The 20,371-nt window shown below is 38.9% G+C and overlaps 1 protein-coding gene across 5 annotated transcripts in view; it reads left to right on the forward strand.

Moving 5' to 3' along the window:
- Nucleotides 1-20,151: 20,151 nt before the first annotated feature.
- CDC42SE2 (CDC42 small effector 2) overlaps nucleotides 20,152-20,371 on the forward strand; it is a 115,423-nt gene continuing 115,203 nt past the window's right edge. For 4 of the 5 annotated variants that reach the window (XM_032837711.1, XM_032837714.1, XM_032837712.1 and 1 more), the window contains exon 1: nucleotides 20,154-20,254. The gene's annotated coding sequence lies outside the window, so the exon portion shown is untranslated. Of the gene's footprint in view, nucleotides 20,255-20,371 lie in introns of all 5 variants that reach the window. The other variant, XM_032837715.1, reaches the window with a different exon arrangement.

A 20,371-nucleotide genomic window follows, 5' to 3' on the forward strand; every position in this document is an offset into this window, starting at 1 on the left:
CCTAGGGTCCTGGGACTGAGCCTCATATCTGGGTCCATGCTTGGCGGGCAGCCTGCTTCTCCCTCTGCCACTCCCCGGCTTGTGTTCCCTCTCTCGCTGTGTCTCTCTCTGTCAAATAAATAAATAAAAATCTCTTTAAAAATCTAGAGAGAGTAATCATCCCTGCATTGCTGGGTGCCTGGCTGTCTCAGTCGGTACAGCATGCAACTCTTGATCTTGGGGTCCTGAGTTCAAGCCCTATGTTGGGTGTAGAGATTACTTAAATAAATAAATTAATAAATGTTAAAAAATAAAAAAGGGAGTAAACTTTTTTTTTAAATCCCTGTATTATAAGGTCATTACAGGACAAAAATGATTTACACCCTTGTTTGCCTGCAATCTGAGGTTACACCTTTTGTTTTATAAAATTTTGAATAATAATTCTCTAGTTTTAATAAAATCATGATAAAAATGGCTGTTATGTTATCCAAGTCTCCTTAAACATCAAAGGGCTTGGGGAAAATTTATCCTAAATTTAGTTCTGGAAAAATATATGCCCATATCAGTGATTTTGTGCACTTTTTAAATTTTATTTATTTTTTTGTTTGTTGGTTTAAGTCAGCTCTATACTAAATATGGGCTTGAACTCACAATCCTGATGTCAAGAGTTGCTACTGACTGAGCCACAGGTCCCCCCTGTATGCATTCTTATGTCAGAAACTGAGTAATATATGCCATAATGTAATTTATTTTTGTTTTCATTGCCAGGGAAGATGAAATTGAAACCAGTGTTTGTTGACAATAAATAAATTTCTGGTGCATGCTAGATAATTTCTATCCCTGAATTTCCTTCATATCTTTTGTTTTTCTCGAGATTATAAAATTATTGCCTTATTTTTCATGATACTTCCTCTATAAGCTGTGATATTAATAATTCACTAACTACTGTCTTCTCATGTATTATTCTAAATGAACTTGTTTTTCCCTATTCTATACTTCAACTGTCAAATTATAAATTCTTGCCTTTTTATCCTATGCACTTTCTTTTCTCTCCTTATGTCATCACTATTTCTTTAGGTTTTGTCATATGCCACACAGGATTTAAGATTGCTGAAATTACCTTAACTTGGTATGAACATCAACAATTTACATTGCACTTTCCTCAGAATTCATTTTTAAGTCATTTTCTCTGATTTCAGGAAATGAATTGTCTTTAGCCTTTGCAGGTTTAATCCTTTTGCCTATGTCCCTTGATCTATCTCTCAGACCATCATCCATCATTTACTTCTTTATCTTCAATCTCTTCATATCCATGAACATACTCCAAACTCTCATAATACCTGCATCTTCTTCAAGCATTTCCTCAAAAGTCACCTTCTCAGTGAAATCTATCTTGACCACCACCAATTTAAAATTTCAATCTCTCTCTGTTCCATATTTCTTTTACCCACTTTTTTCTCTTTAACATTCATCTCCAATGCATACATACACAATCTTATTTTTTTTTAATTTAAAAGATTTTATTTATTTATTTGAAAGAGAGAGAGATCACAAGTAGGTGGAGAGGCAGGCAGAGAGAGGGGGGGAAGCAGGCTCCCTGCTGAGCAGAGAGCCTGATGCGGGGCTCAATCCCAGGACCCTGAGATCATGACCTGAGCTGAAGGCAGAGGCTTAACCCACTGAGCCACCCAGACACCCCACAATCTTATTTTTTTAAGATTTTATTTATTTATTTGAGAGAGAGTGTGTGTATACAAGGGGGATGGGCAGAGGGAGAAATAGACTCCCCGCTGAGCAAGGAGCCTGATACAGAACTCTATCCCAGGACCCTGGGATTGTGACCTCAGAGGCAGACACTTAATTAACTGAGCCACCCAGGTGCCCCTATAATCTTATTTTTTCATCTCTCTGCTTGACATACAGTAGGCACTCAATAAACGTTTCCTGAATGAATGAACAGTATTATTGATTTTCATTTGCCCAACCTGATGAAAGCATGGTATCTTATTAATTATCTAAATTTTAATTTGCTTTGATACCCTATATTCCACAGATTCCACAACTACTCTTTCCTTGCTAGAATGTATTTACTTCATCTAAATTATTGTTTTCACAGTAAAACCTAAAGGATGGTGTTAGCTATGGGTAAATGCTTGGAAAACAGAAGTGAATTCTGGACTCTTTATTCCTTCTGCCTCAGTACTACCTTATTCTAAGTGGTCATGGTTGTGGTAAACAAGTCTTTTCACTCTCTCACACTCTCTCACACTTCTGCTCGCTTAGTATAATTAGGGTTAAGTTATCCTCTGAAATCAATAGCTGAGAATTGTAAGAATTCATTCATTTATATAACATTTCTAGAAAAAGTCTGTGTATATTTGTAAGAAGGTTATCAATATCTAAAGTTTTAGAATTAGTTTCTTATGATCAGCTTTCTTTTCCTTTGAGTTTCATTGAAGTCCTAATGGAACAAATGGCTCTGTTTGTGCAAAAGAGTAATAGATGAGATCAGCAAGTGGAATCTGTCTCACACAGGCTAGTTTCATGGGTACGCAAACTCTGCAGTCACCCAGGCTCTCAGGTTCGGAAGGATGCTGAACTTGGTTTAATATTCTGCTGTTGCTGTCTTGATGTCTAACTTACTTACTTTACTTATTTTAAATTTTAATTTCAATATAGTTAACATACAATATAGAGATTCAACAATTCTGTATATTACTCAGTGCTCATCATGATAAATATACTCTCTCTCTCTTTTTTTTTTTAAGATTTTATATATTTGACAGAGAGAGATTACAAGTAGACAGAGAGGCAGGCAGAGAGAGAGGGGAAATCAGGCTCCGATCATGACCTGAGCCGAAGGCAGAGGCTTAACCCACTGAGCCACCCAGGTGCCCTGATGATAAATATACTCTTTTTTTTTTTTTAAGATTTTATTTATTTATTTGACCGAGAGAGATCACAAGTAGATGGAGAGGCAGGCAGAGAGAGAGAGAGAGGGAAGCAGGCTCCCTGCTGAGCAGAGAGCCCGATGCGGGACTCGATCCCAGGACCCTGAGATCATGACCTGAGCTGAAGGCAGCGGCTTAACCCACTGAGCCACCCAGGCGCCCCGATAAATATACTCTTAATCCCCATCAACTATTTCACCCATCCTTCCACTCACCTTCCCTCTGGCAACCATCAGTTTGTTCTCTAGAGTTAAGAGTGTGTTTTTGATTTGTGTCTCCCTCTTTTTTTAATTTTTTTACCTTTCCTCATTTGCTTTGTTCCTTAAATTCCACATGTGAGTGAGATCATATGGTACTTGCTTTTCTCTGGCTGACTTCTTTCACTTAAAATTATACTCTGACTCCATCCATGTTGTTGCAAAAGGCAAGATTTTATTCTTTTTTATGGCTGAATAATATTCTTGTGTGTGTGTGTGTGTGTGTGTGTGTCTGTGTGTGTGTATATATATATATGTCTATCACATCTTCTTTATCCATTCATCTGTTGATGGACACTTGGTCCATTTCTGTAATATGTCTATTGTAGATAATGCTGCAGTAAACACAGAGGTACGTGTATCTTTTCAAATCAGTTGTTTTTATATTCTTTGGGTTAATACCCAGTAGTGCAATTACTGGTTCATAGAGTAGTTCTGCTTTTACTTTTTTGAGGAACCTCATACTGTTTCCACAGTAGCTGTACTAGTTTGCATTCCCACGAACAGTACGCAGGGGTTCCTTTTTCTCCACATCTTTGCCTACACCTGTTGTTTCTTGTCTTTGTGATTTTAGCCATTCTGACGTGTGTGAGGTGATCTCATTGGAGTTTTTATTTGCATTTCCCTGATAAGTGATATTGAACATCTTTTCATGTGTCTATTGGCTATCTGTATGTCTTCTTTGGAGAAATGTCGTTCATGTCTCCTGTCCATTTTTAATTGGATTATTTATTTTTTTGGTATTGAGTTATATAAGTTCTTTATATATCTCGGATACTGTTTATTGGATATGTCATTTGCAAATATCTTCTCCCATTCCTTTGGTTGCCTTTTAGTTTTGTTGATTGTTTCCTTTGCTGTGTGGAAGCTTTTTCTTTTGATGAAATGCCAATAGTTTGCTTTTGCTTTTGTTTCCCTTGCCTTGGGAGATATACCTAGACATTGGCTTTGGCCAATGTCAGAGAAATTGCCGTCTGTGCTCTCCTAAGATTTTTATGGTTTCAGGTCTCACATTCAGGTCCTTAATCTATTTTGAGTTTATTTTTGTGTATAGTGTAAGAAAATAGTCCAGTTTCATTCTTTTACACTTAGCTGCCCAGCTTTCCCAATGCCACTTGTTGAAGAGCTTTTTCTCACTGCATATTTTTGCCTCCTTTGTTGAAGATTAATGGACCATATAATTGTGGGCTTATTTTATTCTTACTATTTTTAAATAAGTAGCTTTACATTTTCATTTTGTACAGGGCACATGAATTAGGTAACCAATCTTGATCTCAGTACTTCTTCATTTCTGAAGCAAAAATTCCTTGTGAAAATGAAGAGGTTCTAATGTCCAAAAAAGGTAAAGTTCCTTATAAGTCAGGTTTTCTAGGTTAGCCCATGAGGCTCATAATCTCATTCCATGAGAAAGAGGACTTTGATCTAGAACAGTTGCTCTGGATTGTCTGAGCCAGAGTTCTGCTGCCCAGGCTCATATCTGTGGCCCATACCTTTAAAAGAGCCACAGTTAGATCCCAACAACAACAATGGAAGCCAGAAAACAATGGACTTTTAGTTTCAATGTGCTGACTGAAAGGGCTATCAAATTAAAATTCAGTAAACTCTCACTTGTTTTGAGTGGAGATCTTGAAGTTGAAAGCAAAAGAAGGGCAAAAGTTAAACCATACAAATACTAACCGAAAGAATGCTGGTGTAGCTTTAACAGTATCGGAATTTAAAACAAAAAGTTACTATTAGAGAGAGAGAAATACTTAATAATAATAAAAGGCCCAGGAGTGCCTGGCTAGCTCAGTTGTTGGGGTGTGTGACTCTTGATCTCAAGGCTGTGAGTTCAGGCCTCATGTTGGGTATAGAGATTACTTAAAAATAAAGTCTTAAAATAAAGATAATAATAATAATAATAATAATAATAATAATAATAATAAAAGATCCAGATCCAATTCACTAGGAAGATATAAATTTCCAAATTTAGGGGTGCCTGGGTGGCTCAGTGGGTTAAAGCCTCTGCCTTCGGCTTGGGTTATGATTCCAGGGTCCTGGGATCGAGCCCCGCATCGGGCTCTCTGCTCAGCAGGGAGTCTGCTTCCCCCCCCCCCCCAACACTTGCCTGCCTCTCTGCCTACTTGTGATCTCTGTCTGTCAAATAAATAAATAAAATCTTTTAAAAAAATTAAATAAATTTCCAAATTTATATAAGCTAAATTGACATTAGACTAAATCAGAATTACAACTGGTAATATTAAACCACCTCTTTTGATATTGATAGAATAAATAAGATATAAAAAACAGGAAATGGAAAGCAAATTTAAGCAATATAATTTGGAAGCTTGACAGCGTAATATAGAAAACACTCCCTTACAACTGCAGAAAACATTCATTGCAAATGCACAAAGAACATTCTCTCTCTCTTTTTTAAACATTTATTTATTTATTAGGGGGGGAATGAGGCAAGGGGCAGAGGGGAAAGAATCTCACGCAGACTCCCCACTGAGCTCAGAGCCTGCCATGGGCTGGATCTCAGGACCCTGAGATCATGGCCTGAGCTGAAACCAAGAGTCAGATGCTTAATGGACTGGGCACGCTGATGCCCCAGAACATTTTTAAAAATGGAAATTGGACTGGGCCTGGTGTCTTAAGTCCCAGGGGGGCAGAAGGCCAGGGTGTCTGCTAGCCTCAGAGTGAGTGGAGTAGCCAGAGATGTCTATGATCCCAGGAGCAAGAGGGGCTGCTGAGGAAGCTACTCTAAGTCCCAAGGGGTTAGGTCACAGCAGCAAGATCCACTAGTCCTCAAAATGTGAAAGTAGGCAAGTCACTCTGAAATGATAGATTTGCTGCAGAAAGGAGACTCTGGGTGGTTTTTCTACCAGAAAACAAGTGTACATTGAGAGTGTATTTTTTTATGGCTGAAGCTGGTGATTCAGAATTACAGGGGAACCATAATAAGGGATGATGGGAGCTGTTCCTACGGTATACAGAAAAGATGTAGAAGAAAGCAAAGATATTAACTATGAATGGCTCAGAATTGCAGCCAGCCTGATGGGTTGATACAAATAACTGGAATAGATTTTGCTGCTTCTGTGGAGCAAAACCCCAGACAAGCAAATAGTCTGATGAGTAAACACACAATGGAGTAAGAAAATTAAGGGTATAGGAAAGAAAGGATGAGGTTCTGTTAGTCCCCTGCTCCTCTCCTCCCAAGGAGGAGACCCCAAATATTCTTGAACTTGCTGGGTGCCAGAGCTTACAGGTGGTTATTTCTGGTTTTTGTTTGTTTGTTTTCTAATGTATTTATTTTGGGTCTGTGCTGTGCTTATTGTCCTTTTTTCAGTCTCCATGATTGATACGGATGATAGGGATGTCCTTGGTACAGAGTATCCATGTTGGATTTATTCAATTTAAACTTTGTTAATGACTTCCATTACAATTGGCTAGATTCATAGTCAAGAACAGCCTGTTCTTGGTGGGACTATATGTTAAAACAATGTATCATACCAAGAAGAAAAAAAAATACTTAGTTTTCTCCTACACAATTTAACATACAGATTGTTACCACTGCTATCTCCTGTTCAACAGTCCTGAGATGGTAGAACTTAACTGTTTTCTGGGCTGAGCCGAGGCTTAAACAGGAAAGTGACTGTCATTATTTCCATCATGCAGTTGTTCCTAAATTCTTCAGCATAGTAGAATCTCCTGGAAGGATTTTTAAAAATCCCAATGTCAGATGAATTTTCTTATGGGTATTACTTGAGCCTCTACCTTCTTTTTCTTCCTGTGCCAACTTTTGTTAAAGATAACATTACTTTAGCATTAGAGTTTGTGACATTTATATATTTTTCTTCAACCACACACCTTTATTTTGTTCTATTTTTTTAAAAGGTTTTATTTATTTGTTTGACAGAGAGAGTGAGATCACAAGTAGGCAGAGTGGTAGGCAGAGAGAGGGGGAAGCAGGTTCCCCACTGAGCAGAGAGCCCAATGCGGGGCTCAATCCCAGGACCCTGAGACCATGACCCAAGCCAAAGGTAGAGGCTTAACCCACTGAGCCACCCAGACACCCCAATTTTGTTCTATTTTCACAGCTAAATGAATTTAATATTGCATACTTTGTCCTTTTGCCATAGTTTCTCCATTTATCTCTCAGTTGACTGAAAGTAAATCCTCAAATAGTTTGTTGAAGAACTCCCTGAATTCCTCCATATTCAAAATTGTACTTCTATTGCTTTTATACCTGAGGAGTAATTTACTAGACATAAAATTCTTGAGTCACACTTTCTTTCCTTGAGGACTTTGAGTTCTTTGAGAACATTATTTTACTGATTTCTAAGCAGGTGTATGAAGAAATCTAAAACACAGTCATTGTGACTTAATCTTTTACCTGGCACACCAGAGTTTTCTTTCTTTATCTTTGATGCTTAGTAACTTTTTTGCTAGGATATATATCATGTTGGTTGGTTCGTAGTAAAGTAAAAGATAAGTTACCCTTTATCTGGAGAAAAAGTTTTCTTGATTCATGTCCTTAAATACTTAAGATGGTCCTTTTTCAGGGGGATTCATACCTTTGAGAAAACCAATTACATATATGTTGGATCTACTTTCTCATCTTCCTTTATGTGAGTAATAGTATCTATAGATAACCTAAAGCAAACATTATTCTAAGTGAGAAAATAGAAGTATTTCCTTTAAAATTAGGAATAAGAGAAAGAATCTTTTCTATTAAATTGTACATTAGACATCCTAACCAGTGTAAAAACATAAGGTTTGGCAAGAAGGAAGTAAAATGGTCAATATTTGCAGGTGATGGGGTGCCTGGGTGGCTCAGTGGGTTAAAGCCTCTGTCTTCAGCTCAGGTGATGATCTCAGAGTCCTGGGACCAAGACCTGCAGCAGGCTCTCTGCTCAGCCAAGAGCCTGCTTCCTCCTCTCTCTCTGCCTGCCTTTCTGCCTACTCTCTCTCTGTGTCAAATAAATAAAACCTTTAAATAAATAAATAAATAAAGTGTTCTATTAAAAAAATATTTGCAGGTGATTCAATTTACATGGAAAACCCAAAATAATACACAAATTAATAAGATGTCAGATGTAAGACAAAAATTAGTCTCATTCCTATATACTAGCACCAAACTCCTAGAAAACATAAAAAAAAAAAAAAAACCTATTTGCAGTAATAAAGAATATCAGGGACACCTGGGTACCTTATTCAGTTAAGCTCTGACTCTGAGGTTTGGCTCAGATCATGATCCCCTAGGTTTTGAGACTGAGCCCTGGTAGGGCTCCCCACTCAGTGGGGAGTCTGCTGGACATTCTTTCCCTCTGCTCCTCCCCATCTCACATGTACATGTATGTGTGTGTGCTCTCTCTCTCAAATAAATCTTAAGGAAAAAAAAAAAAAAGAGAATATCAAGCCTGTAGGAATAAATCTAACAGAAAATATCCAAGACCTCTGTAGAGAAAAGTTTAAAACTTTGTTTAAAAAATACCTATCAGGGGCACCTGGCTGGCTCAGTCGGTTAAGAGTCTGCCTTAGGTCATGACCCCAGGGTCAAAATTCTTAACAAATAGATGACTCATTTTAATACTTTATATATATTTCTCTTATTGATTGACAATTTATTAGTTAATGGATTATGAAAGGAGAACTGAAATTATTGCTTGGTGGGCAAAAGAACATGTTGGGCAGGTCTTACTTGAAGCCCCTTTAGTTCTTTTTATTTTTCTATACCAAGAAATCACTGTAGAGATCATTCTTTTTACTAAAATAGTTATTTCTTTAAAAAAATCTTTAATCTTTCCCCCCACCTTTTTTTTTTTTTTTTAAAGATTTTACTTATTTATTTGGCAGAGAGACAACGGGAGAGGGAACAGAAGCAGAGGGAGTGGGAGAGTAAGAAGCTGGCTTCCCACCGAGCAGGGAGCCTAATGTGGGGCTCGATCCCAGGACCCTGGGATCATGACCTGAGCCAAAGGCAGATGCTTAACGACTGAGCCACCCAGCCACCGCTCATCTTTTTTCCCTTTAAGAAATTCCCATAAAGCTGTCAAATAGTCAAAATGTTAATATTCCCCCCCTCAAAAAGTTAATTTCCTTTCTCTTTTAAGGCATCAGCCTCTTTTAAGAGATTTTTATAATTTTTCTCTTTGTATTTAACCCACTTTTTAGTAGAGCAGAATATGTAATTCTTCATTGTGAGAAAAGAGAAAAATGAAAAGAAATTGTCTTGGAGACAATACATGACTAGCAGAGTAACTCTTGTAATTGACAGTGCCCATTGAATCTCACATGTGAGCAATTACTGTTCACAAAGGGATAACTCTAGTTAATACAAAACTGTTCATAGTAATGGAAATAAACCAGGAAAAAGTCAACCTCCATAATACTGATGATTTATTAGAAGCACACAGATGTGCATAAAATAACTTTATAGGTACTGTAAATTATTTCCATTTCAAGTTGTCACATACTATCCTTTATGCACAAATGCTATATGGAGCTTATCAAGGATGTAATTGAAGCAGGAATATTTTGAAGTTCAAAGGTTATATGTGATACTTTAATGATATGGCCATACACGTAAACTTTATCCTTAAAGCAATACCATTCATGTGTTTTGTCTTTCTGCCCTAATTATTATCATATCCTATATAAAGCACTACTCCTTAGGATGACACACTGTCTTTCTGCAAATCCAGCATCATTTCCTCCGCATGCCCACAGGCACCCTTCTCAGACCCTGCATTCAATTCCTTAGATTTCTAAAGGCATCACACTCCCATCTCTCCCTGTTTCCATACATTCTCTTCTTCTATGCCAAAAAAACAAAAAAACAAAACAGAAACAAAAGCAAAACAAAACAAAAAACTGATGCTTCCTTTCATTTTTGGATAATTCCTCTCAAGCATCTGCTTTTTTCAGAATCCTTTCTGGATCCCTCCAGGTGGGGCCAAATGTCCTCTACTAGAGCTATCTCTATGATAAAACTAACTCAACTGTGCCCAACTTCCTCTTCACACCAGAGTAATGCTGGAGCCGGAAGTTGTGGTAGCAGCTTCTTGATTCATTGACTTCCTGGTTAGAGCTAGAGACACAGCAGGCGTGGGCTGGGTGTCCCTGTGGTTGCAGGGCCTGGGTCAGACATGAAGTTATGCATCGAGCCCCTTGATCTCACAGCCAGCCTGGCTTGAGAACAAGGTAAAACCAAGAGTTATATTGTGTATGGAGTGTCAGAAACAGACAATAAGCAAGAAGTCATTTGTGAGTACAAGAGGTAGAACTTGGGAAGACTTCAGAAGTAGGGTGCAGTCAGACATGGTGTGAAGTACAAAGAGCTATTAGAATCCACAGCTGTGCTGTGCTGCTGGTTTTCCCTTGTCTTCCACTATTCTCCATCCCCATCCCAATAGCTTAAGTGCAGACTTCCATCACTCAATCTCCACTGCTTAGTATTGGACCTGCTGCACAGTCGGAGACAGCATGTATCTGTCGAATTACATCAAGTCCTACTAACCATTCTTTAAAGACTGACATCTTTAAAAAATTTTTTTGAAAGATTTTATTTACTTATTTGACATACAGAGAGAGAAAGAGAGACAGAGAGAGCACGTGCACAAGCAGGGGGAGCAGCAGGCAGAGGGAAAGGGAGAAGCAGGCTCCCTGCTGAGCATGCAGCCTGATGTAGAACTTGACCCCAGGACCGTGGGATCATGACCTGAGCCAAAGGTAGACACTTAACCAAGTGAGCCACGCGGTGCTCCAAAGACCATTTTTTAAAACCTCTCAGGTAGGTTACTTATCAGTGAAACCTTTCCCTCATCCCCAGTGATTAGATTCTGTTCCTACACATACTCTTGGTATGTTTTTTGTTATCAATCTCTTTCAATGTTCCACCTTGTATTATTACATGTGTTACATGTGTTTGACTAGGTCTGGGTTTTCTTGTTTGTTTTTTGTTTTTTCTGAGTGTATCCACCCTAGCAGCAAAATTACTGTCTGAATCCCAGTAGAAGTATTGCTGATTTTTTCTGTGTCTTTAAGTGGCTGCTGTGTATGACTCCTATTTTCCACCATTTCCAATACACTTCAGTCCTCATTCTCAATAATGGACATATTGAAAGAAATGGTAGAAAAAACAAGCTTATGTAGAATCCAAAAGTCTAGTCCAGTGTCTTCAAAGGAAAAGCTATATATATATAATCCTTGACTAAAGTTACTATAAAAAGCAACCTGTATTCTTTTGTGCAAGACAGGATTTTATTTTAACCTAACTATCATGATTGCCTGGTCTTACTTTATGTTGGCTATGTAGTTCTGATTTGTAGTACTTTTGGAATTTGAAATTAGAAAGCCATGTACCAGTTATACCTTAATCCTCTGATTGAAGTATAGCTCACTGTAACTAAGACTTGGTGGTTAAAAAAAGAAAAAAGAAAAAGCCATTTGGGTTTGGTATGTGCCAGAGTGTGATGTATATGCATGTATGTTCTCATATATCTACAATTACCTATTTAGCACCTCTTCATGTTTAATTTAGAATTAACAAATAATAAAGGAGAATATTTTGAATATTTATTTAGAGATCTGGTATTCAGATGCCCAGTACTGTAGTCACTAGCTACGTGTTGCTATTGAGCATTTGAAAGGTAGCTATATTGAATTGAGTTGTGCTGTAAGTATAAAAAATATAACAACTTTGAAGGCTTAGTTTCAGAAGTAAGATACATCATTAATATAGTTTTATGTTGGTTGCACATTGAAATGACAGCATTTTTATGTATTTTATGTACATAATAGCATATTATTAAAATTAATTTTAAATGCTTATTTTTACTTTTTTTCATGTGGCTACTAGGAAGTTTAAAATTACATGTGCAACGTGCATTATATTTCTCTAAGATAGCATTACTCTGGTATATGCTATAGTTTAGTTACCTTTACTTTAAAAACATTGCAAGGAAGTTGTGAAAAATTTTCCACCCCAGTAGAGGAGACAAATTAATTGGTAGTCTACTGTGCTGCAGGCCCTGATATTTTACATGAGCTATTTTGTTTAATTCTCCCCAAATCTTATTAGATAGGTGTTATTCCTATTCTAAGACAGGTAGACTGGAGCTCAAAGAGTTTAGAAAATTTCCTTAAGCCCTTGATCAAACAGCTACTGTCAATAAAACTTACTCAAATCTAACCTGACTTTGGAGATTGTTCTCTTTCTACTAGAGAACACTCTCATCTGCCTTTCCTTTTCAGAGACTGGCACCATATGCTAACAGAAATTCTAATAACACCCACAGTTGTGAGGTCTTACCAGACCTTACCAGGACTTACCAGGTCTTTGAAGCCTGTTACTTCAAAATAAGGTCCTATTTCCTTTTTCACCCAGATGAAAATAACATTTAAGCCCCTCATATACTAAATATCAGGAATTCCAGTCTTTTCCTATGGTTCTCCTCCCCCATGTAGTCATAAATGACTGAGAATTGTTTACTAATGCCTGAGTATTGATCCATTGGTCTTATGAATAGACAATAGAGTGGAAATTCAGATACACTCTTGAGGCTGGAGGACCACCTCACAAACTGTCTTAGAAGAGGGTTAATTCCGTGACAGTGGTTTTGTTTTCTAATGCTGTGTAACAAATTATGATTAGTGGCTTTAAACAACACCCGTTTATTAGCTTATATTATCTGAAGGTCAGAAGTCCCACATGTCATTGCTGAATTCTTGTTCATGGTTATCACGTGGCTGAAATCAAGGTGCCTGCAATTCTGAGCTCTCGTTTAGAGACTTTGGTGGGGGAGGTGGGCATAAATCTGCTTCCAAGTACATTATTATTGTTGGCAGTATTCATGCTCCTTGTGGGTAATAGGACTTAGGTCCTGTTTCCTTGTGGCTGTCTACCAGGGGCCATTCCTTCTTTCTGGAGATGGAGTGTATTCCTTGACATGTGCCCCATACCCCGTCTTCCAGCCAGCAATGGCTCATCAAGTCTTTTTCATGTTTTGAGTTTCCTTGATTTCTCCTTCTGCCACTAGTGGTAGAAAACGCTCTACTTGAAATGTTCTTGTAGTGAGATGGGGCTCACCCTGATAATCTTCTTTTAAGGTCAACTATGAAACAAAACGTAACATAATCATGGGACTATCTCATCCAAGTCACAGGTTCCAGGAATGAGAGTACCGCATATTGGGGTAGTGGGTGGTACATTTTCATGAATCTGCCCACTATAGTCCTGGGGATTATATAAAGCATGTACACCACCATAGTGGCAATGACAGAGAGACAACTATCAAAAATTTCCCCCCTTCTTAGCTTTGCTAGTCACAGGGAGAAAAGCAAGAGCTGTCTTACTATCAGGTAGTAACGCCTGCCAGGGAAGGAATGGAGGATGGGACATGAAAGATCCTGGTGCTTCTTTCCCTTTCTTCCAGTTATACCCTCAAATCTTACTCATCATAAACTTTCCTTGTGAAAGCAACACAAAGGTTAAGGGCGTTAGGTGGAACTGTAACATTTCTGTCCTATCTGGTTTAAGGGCAGCAATGTCCAGACATTTTGAGGTATGTTGGAGCTTCCACCTCTCCTCTTGCTAAAGCCCTAATAAACTGCAGAGGTGTGGGTCCTACTGGTGCCTTCTGAATGGCTTCCTAAGAGGTCACTGGGGCCCGTTCTCCTGGTCTCTGAGCTAAGGACTTTCCTCAAGGTGCAGGGAGTAGCACCCTCTTCCCAGCACAGTACAGACCTCAGACCCTCTTGGTTACCTGCCTTTTGGACTCTTTCCCCACTCTCGTATGCCAATCTGCCAATATTCAGCTCAAAATCCATTGTGGCTCTTGCTGTCCCTGGGAACTCGCATTTAATTAAGTGCTAGTTGCTGAAGTTGTCTTTGCTAAACTTTGTGCTCTCCTAAGTGCCACATCGCCTTTCTTTTTATTGCTACTATTGTTTACTTGAGAGGTTTCTTTTAGCTGACTCCTTTTAATTGTTAACAAATGTGTCAACGAAATTTTTCTCACTATCACATGTGGAAAATCTGAGTTATGTGTCATATTTAGCTGTTAACTGTAAGAAAAAAAAAGGAAAAAAGAAAAAAATTGTTAGTCACTGGTAGTCTCTAACCTGACATAGCAGAATGCCTCTCAAAAGGCTCCTTTCTTCTCTAGTTGTCCCCAGGGGCATTTTTATTACAGTTTCTAACGCTTGTTGTTGTTGTTGTTTTTATTTTTGTTTTGTTTTGTTTCATTTTTTGGTTTTTGGTTTTTGTTTCGAGCTGAGGGGCTGTAATTGCGATTACATTTAACCCTTGAACATCATGAGTTTGAACTGTGTGGGTCAACTTACAGACATATTGTTTTTGATAAATATAGCATAGCACTATAAATGTATTTTTTTAAGGAACTTTTTTTCTTCCTTAGGGTTTTCTTAATAACATTTTTTCCCCTCTAGCTTACTTTATGGTAAGAATACAAATACATATCACATAAAAACTGTCATATGGGGCACCCGGGTGCCTCAGTTGGTTAAGCTTCTGACTCTTGATTTCAGCTCAGATCATGATCTTAGGGTTGTGAGGTGGAGCCCTGCATCGGACTCCCATGTTGGGCATGGAGCGTCCTTAGGATTCTGTCTCTCCCTCTCTGTCTGCCCCTCCCTTCCCAGCTCACACACTCTCTCTAAAAAAAAACAAAAAATATGTGTTAGTTGACTATCGTTATGTTATGTTATGTTATGTTATGTTATGTTATGTTATGTTATGTTATAGGTAAGACTACTTGTCAACAGTAGGCTATTAGCTAATTTTGCAGGGAGTTAAAAGTTAAACATGGAAGGGCTAGGCCCCTCCCTAACCCTGCATTGTTCAGGGGTCAGCTGTACATTTGAGGCTATGTGTTGAAGCTGCAGGTCCCCAAACTACCTGTCCCTATCCTTGCCTCCTCTATCCATGCTTCTTTTAAGTTTATTACCTAAAATCATCTCCCATACCACCAGAGGTATGCAATAAACAGAAAACACTACTCCCTTTTTCCCAGAGACCCACCTCAAATTCCTCTCCCTCTAAGAGACCTTTGCTGACAATACAGACCTCAGTGATCCCCTCCATGGCATTCATAAGGCTACTATGTCTAATTATTCAAATGCTGCTGTGTGACATTTCATTAAGGACAAATACCATGCTTTATACTAAGTTTTCCCACAGCACTTGGTATGCTACCTGGCAAACAGCAGGCATTCAATAAATATTTGTGGTTTGATGAACAGCAAGGGGCAGCTCTGGGTAAAAGTGTAGAGTGAAGTTTGACTTAGGTTCTTCTACCTTTGACTGCCTCCATCACGGAAAGGGCCATGGATCATGATACTCCTCTGAACTGGTCATTTTCTCCTTTCTCAATCAGTTCCAGATGTCTCCCAATTTTTCCTCAATCTCCCCAAATCACACTTCGTGTGCTCTGTGTCTCCTTATCACGTTGACTACTAGCTAAGGTATTTGGTGTTTGCCACGAGATTTTGTTCTATTTAAAATTGTGTCACAAAAAATTTTTTTGTATCTTCTATCACATCCAAGACAGACATATGTATACTTAATAGATGCTCAATAGATATTTATCATACAAATAAGTGAATCTGTGTTATATTGTTTGTGTCTTAAGGTTTTGCTGTTACATTTTTAGGAAAAAGTAAAAAATCACCCAAGTAATTCATTTAACATTGGTCAAGGGAATTTACTAAGTTTATTAACAAGTATATAAACATTTTATGGTTTTGATTCAGAATAATAAAAATAAGATCTTCTTTTTGCCTTTTTTTTTGGTTCTTCTTCAGCTCCTTCATTTGTCCACTTGGCCAATCTAAATGTTTCTTTTAAGGAGCAGTGTAAGTCTCTATAACTTTACATAGAACTGATGGTTCCTTCTCTGTATTCTGAGCATGCCATACATACTTCTAGTTAGGGGTGACCACATAATTTATTGTCTAAACCTGGACATACTGAGAATGAAAGTACGCACAAAAAACTATTAAGCCAGGATAAGAGGTGTCCCTGACAAACCAGGAAGTATGCTCATACTACTTTGAGAGTAGTTATTTGATAACTATATGTCTCTTGTCATTCAACTGTAAAGCTATTCTAGGTCTAGGCCTTATTTCTCTTAGCTTCCTTCTTATCTAGAACTGTGCCTACCACTCATGGTGGTAGAAGAAATGTTAGTGTCTCTTTAAAAATGTTCATTTAATTGCATATTATACTATCTTGCTGTAGAACTCAAACCATCCCATTTGGGTCCTATTATGAGCCATTTTCTCAGTAAAAAATATAGGGCATTGAGCTTAATTGTATGCTTGTGTAATGATGGTAGCTAGCATTTACCAGCACTTAGCATGTGCAAGGCCCAAGGCTAAGAATTTTGGTTGAGTTTGGATTTCTCACAGTTCTTGGAGGTAAGTGTTGCCATGATCCCATTAAGTTAGAAGAAAAGACACATTTAGAAAGATTAAGAATCTTGTTCAGGGTCACCCAGCTAATTATGTAGCAGAGTTTGAACCTCAGACTCTGATGCCATACACCATCTCTCCTATGTGTAAGAAATAACTGGTACTAAATTTTTAAAGTAATTTTAAAAGATTAATAATATACTTCTAGAAAAAAATTCATATGCTTTTGCATGTTTACAGGAGAATGTGTTTAAGTAAAGATTGCAGAATAAGGTCAATGTGGCTGCAATGTGAGGTCATGAGTAGTGATAGACAAACACATTCTTATCATTGTTCTTGGTGTTAACATCTCCATTTGTTATGAGACAAATATACCGTTAGTTTTGTTGAGATCATTTTCTTGTTTTCAAACTAGTAAGTGTGCAAAGCAGTTTGTAATACAAAAAACCTTTGTACTACAACAGTTGGGTGTACTTTTAGCAGTATTTTCAGTGCACATTATGTGAATAAATTATAAACAGTGTGTATTTTCTACCTTGTCCTTTTGACAAGATTCTATTTGGTAACAATTTTAATGATAGTATTATTGAAACAACATTATATTAACTCCAGAAAAATTATTATTTGTTACTATCGTAATTATAAACCATGTTTTGATGTTGATAAAACACATTATCAGTGGTTCTTAAGCAAAAATAGTCTAATTTTATAAAAAATAATCTAAATTGTGAGGATAATCTGTAGTTTTAACCTGTTTTAAATCATAAAGGATAAATTAAATGCATAAAGAGACTATACTATAAATATGATACTGAGCAAATAAATATATACACAGACTTTCATACAAAAGGTATCCTTCAAGAATTGTATTCTTAATTTTTTTTTCTACTGACAAGAGAGGTGTGTGAATAGCTGTAGCAACTAAAATTAGATTATTATCATGGGGCACCTGGGTGGCTCAGTTGGTTGAGCAACTGCCTTCGGCTCAGGTCATGATCCTGGAGTCCTGGGATCGAGTCCCACATCAGGCTCCCTGCTCGGCGGGGAGTCTGCTCTTCCTCTGACCTCTCCACTCTCACACTCTCTCTCTCTCAAATAAATAAATAAAATTAAAAAAAAATTAGATTATACGGGGCACCTGGGTGGCTCAGTGGGTTAAAGCCTCTGCCTTCGGCTTAGGTCATGATCCCAGGGTCCTGGGATCGAGCCCCGCATCAGGCTCTCTGCTCAGCAGGGAGCCTGCTCCCTCCTCTCTCTCTGCCTGCCTCTTTGCCTACTTGTGATCTCTGTCTCTCAAATAAATAAAATCTTTAAAAAAAAAAATTAGATTATTATCAGGGTATTCAGTTGCATATGATGTTTTATAAACATATGGGAAGCCTGAAAACAAATGTTTACATAATGAATGTTAACTCATAAACAAGTGATAAGAAAAGTTACTCTTAAGGCATTCACACAAAATAACTACATTTGCAATTCAAAGGAAGGATTAGAAACATACAGGACATATTAAGTTAAGGAATTTTGTTTTGTTTTGTTTTTTGTTTTTATTTTTTTAGCACCCCAAATTTCTTTTAATTTTGAGGTAATTATAGATTCACACAGAGTTGTAGGAATTTCCTGTTTTTTGTTTTGTTTTGTTTTGTTTTGTTTTTTGTTGTTGTTGTTTTTTGTCCGAGGAAGTTTTTAGAATTAATATGCCTTTGAATTTCAGGTCAGAAAGCTTCCTCTAGTTTATTATGTTATTCCTATTTTTTGAAGTAGGATACCAGAATATCACGGGTCAGGAAAAACTGCACTGAATGTCAAGTTTTCAATGTACTCAGGGTAACTAGAAAATTAAAATACTTAAATTATAATGTAGATAAAGATCTATGGTTAACTGATAGAAATTGGGACCAAGAGCAAGTTTAAAATTAAAAAAATATATATTTTTTTCTTTGCATTTTTTATTATCTCAGGGGATTTAAACATTTCATTTATTCTAGGTGCCAGGGTACATCAGCTGAACAAAACAGACAAAATTCCATTTTATATTGGGGAAGACAGGCATTAAGAGATACACATACGAAATAAATAAATTATAAAGACTGTTGCAAGGTTTAAAGTGTCATGGAAACAAAAAAGCCAGTTAAGGAATGAGAGTTTGGGTTGGGGCGGTTGCAATTTTAAATAGTGTGGTCAGGCTAAGCATCACTGTTGGGGTGAGATTTGAGCAAAGAGTTAAAAGAGGGAAAGCAGACATTGAGGAAGAATGTTCCCAGCAGAAGGAAGAACACTTCAAACGCCCTAAGTATTTGTCTGGACTATTCAAGTAACAAAGGGTGGAGCTGGAGTGAGAAAGGTGAAGGGAAGAGGCACAATCAGGGGCTTCGTAGGTCACAGTAAAGACCTTAGTTTTTACAGACGATGAAATAGGGAGCCACTGAAAGGTATCCTTCAAGAATTGTATTTTGGCCAGATGAGACTGGAGCTGACTTTTCTTGTAAGATAGTATTCTGTTTGTTGCTCAGACAATAGAGTTAATGGTGGGCAGAGAGACCATTTAGCTAGCAACTGAAGTAGGCCCCTGAAGTATGATCCAAGTCAGAGAAGACGGAAGTAATGCACTGATTGGCCTGATTCTGATTTACTCTGAGAGTACAACAGTCTTGCCTGACAGTGTGGAGGTGAAGATCAGTGAAGAAAGGGAGTCAAGGTCTCCACAAAGTATTTGTTATGAGCAACTAGCTAGGAGGACCGTGGCTAGGTCTTGAACTGCTTTTTGAGCAAGGGACAATTAGAAACTTAGGAGAGAAAGAAAACTAATATTGCACTAATATAATCAACCCAGATGAAGAAGACGTATATATTACTACATCATATTCCAAGTGTTGTAGGCCTGAAAACTTAATGTAGGGGTTTGGTGGAAGGCTGACGGCTGGATGGACACTCTTAGCTGTTACAAAACACAGCTAAAGAAGACTCAGATTCCAGGAGACAAGTAATTTCACACTTTTCAAATGTCAGGTGGAACTTCTAGGCCGTAAAAGCCAGTTAGGACAGATTCAACGATTCTGACGTTTACATTAATAAAAAGCGGTGGTCCGAGGATTTCAGGGCATCTTTCCAACAATTCCAACTGACAAGTGGTGCCAGGACTCTACGCCTAACCTGGGCAGCCTGGGAGCGTCCGCGGTCCCGCTAGGAGCGCAGGCACCGCCCCTCCGCGCGGTTCGGGGTGGGGGCTCGAGCCGCCGGGCGGAGGGCGAGGAGGGGCTGTTGTGCGCTCCCACCCAGCCCTGGTCGCCATCTTCCGACGCGTCCTTTCCCGCGCGGGCTCCAGCCCCAGCTCTCGGCGCTCCTCTCGCTTAGGAAGAGGCTTCCTAGCCCGCGCAGCTACACCGAGCTGCGTGTTGCGGGGTCGCTGGCTCAGTCCGACGCCCAGGCGGGGCAGGGGGTGGGGCCGGCGCGGCGGCGCAGTCCTCGCGCGGCTCTCCGGGCGCGCGCCGCCTCTCGCTCCGCCCGCGCGCGAGCCTGGGCGGGGAGGGAGGGGCCAGGAAGCGGCAAGCGCGCTGGGGAGCGCAGCTGCGGGCGTGGGGGTGGCAGGAGCCGCGGAGCCGGCACCGAGAGCGGCTGCGGCTGGAGCCGGCGGTCCAGACAAAGGCGACGGTGAGTGCCCCGCCGGCCCGGGTCGTGCACCGGCCCCCACACCTCGCCCTCGCGGCCTCCTGGGCGGGGGCCCGCAGCCTCGAACCCCCGCCGCCGAGGGTTCGGTGGGGAGCGCGG

Source organism: Lontra canadensis, unplaced genomic scaffold (genome assembly GCF_010015895.1).
Source record: "Lontra canadensis isolate GAN:19392208 unplaced genomic scaffold, GSC_riverotter_1.0 scaffold99, whole genome shotgun sequence".
NCBI classification, from domain to species: Eukaryota; Metazoa; Chordata; class Mammalia; order Carnivora; family Mustelidae; genus Lontra; species Lontra canadensis.